Genomic DNA, 2,124 nt, shown 5'->3' with positions numbered 1-2,124 from the left:
CCGCGCTGCGCGAAAAACGTGGCGCCAAACGGACCCTAAGACAGTTGGGGAATTTAGCTTTAGATCTAGTACCTCTGGGAGAAATATAAGCTTTTGTTACCTGTCTTTCTTAAATGAAAATTTTTTAAAATCAAATTAATTTGTAGGTGGTTGCCCATTGGAATTTCTTCTTGATCCTATTAAATTGCCGTTATCCCTTATCCTTTATCCCGATCCTTCAGAGGTTGACCAATATCATAAAGGTACTATTCTTCCTCTTCATTTAACTTACGGGATTCCCGTATAGAAGAGGATCCATCGTTACTATTTTTTGGGAGTGTTAATAAGTTTTTGATGGAGAGCAACATTTCTATCTTAAGCTCAATATTCACTATTATCAGCTTCATGATTTAGTTAAATGCTTTTTGGATAATCATTTAACCCTTGATCAATTGGGAGAATTGCGTGATGTTTCTTCCCTCCAATTAGGAGGTGCAATTGGTTAAAGAAATAGTTGAGTGGATAGGGCAAAATTCACCTTTCACGTTGATTCTCTAACCCATTGGTGTTATTATTCTCTTTTTCTAAGGGGATGCTGAATTCTTGAAAATTTGCAGTTTGCATTAGTATGTCAAAAAGTTATAAAACGGATGCGTCTAAGCGTTTACATTGTGGTCTAAATCCTCTTTAAGGATGTCAAACAAAGAGGGATCACAATCTTGAAGTTTCCAAATAAAAGAGCAATACAAAGCGAACTAAACACAAAAATGGGCTGCTTTGTTGTGTTCACTCGGCACAAAATAAAAAAGTAGCTATCTAAATTGAGATAAAAACCAAGTCTGGTCCAAATCTGGGTCGTTTTCTCCGATTGTTTTTCTCTATGCTCCGGCCGTAAAAGTTCATCACAATTTCATTATCCCCTTCGATTATCATTTTATCGTAAATATTATCTCAATGCTGATTTCATTTTATCAAAAATATTGTCTCAACTAAAAGATGAGTCACTGTAGGTCTTGATAAATTTAGCTACAGTAGTAAAGGTGTATCATAGGTAGAAGAGGGAGATTATATTGTTCCACGATTCATGAGGTGAACTCTCATATGGGAAAAACGAAATCCATGCGTGAACTGTAACATACTCTTGATTTGCATATAGTAAGCTATACAACAACAACAAAGCCTTAATCGCACTACGTGAGGTCGGCTACATAAATCCTTTCCATTGCGTCCTATTTAGTATCATATTTTCATTTAGTTCTAATAAATTAAAATCATTTTTTATACAATAAGCCCAAGTCTTCCTAGGTCTACCTCTGCCTTTCTTAACATAAGTCGAATCTACAACATCTACTCTCCTAATCGGATCATCAGATGATCGATGTTTAAAGTGACCAAACCATCTAAGGCGACTTTCTCTGATTGGTCCGTCACTGGAGCTACACCAATCCTATCACGGATATAATCATTTGCATATAGTAAGCTATACTAGAAAAAATTAGTCTCCGTCCTGAGACTGCCTGATGAGTATGCGTATATATGCACAGTGAGCCTAAAATTTGAATAGATAATACTTACTGATAACGGCAAATTCAAAAGTGCTTTAATTTCGTCAATAGAGTACATCAAGGATTGTTAGTCACTTCGAAAGCAAAAGGGATTTGAGATTAGAGACACGGGATCGAAGTACTAGCTAATATTACCTTATAAATATTTCCTTATTTTGTAATTTTTATTTGAAATTATATGAAATTTGCATTTCCAAATTTGAAGGTTTTATACATTTCCCCTGGCTATTTTTATAGACTGCACCTGACTGGAGGCAGGCTCTTACTCTGAAGAAGGTAGTGGAAGATCGGATCACCAAAGGTGAGGGATGAGTTGCCCATGTTTTTTTTTTCTTTTTTTGGAAGATTTACATGCATACCACTCAATTATTATGTATTTACATGTCTAACACCTAAACTTCAATTTTTACCTGCGTGCCACCTTACCTATACATGAAAGGTGTATTTCACTTTTAAAAGCTAAAATGGTGGTAATTTATTAATTTGATATGAAAGATTTGGGTGTTATCAATGTAATAGTAAAGTTTTGGTGTTCGATATGCAAATATATAGGAATTGGGTGGTATGTATGTAAACGCCC

The 2,124-nt window shown here is 35.2% G+C and overlaps 1 long non-coding RNA gene across 1 annotated transcript in view; it reads left to right on the top strand.

The window, feature by feature from the left end:
* The first annotated feature begins 1,755 nt into the window (after positions 1–1,755).
* The window catches only part of LOC110038104, a 466-nt gene continuing 97 nt past the window's right edge, over positions 1,756–2,124 (top strand). Inside the window, exon 1 of the long non-coding RNA XR_002295388.1 lies at positions 1,756–1,845. This is a non-coding gene — a long non-coding RNA (uncharacterized LOC110038104). The remainder of the gene's footprint in view (positions 1,846–2,124) is intronic.

The sequence above is a fragment of the Phalaenopsis equestris genome, unplaced genomic scaffold (genome assembly GCF_001263595.1).
Source record: "Phalaenopsis equestris unplaced genomic scaffold, ASM126359v1 Scaffold230987, whole genome shotgun sequence".
NCBI lineage: Eukaryota > Viridiplantae > Streptophyta > Magnoliopsida > Asparagales > Orchidaceae > Phalaenopsis > Phalaenopsis equestris.
Note: the sequence above shows the minus strand (reverse complement) of the source record. Positions and strands in the feature narration are given on the sequence as shown.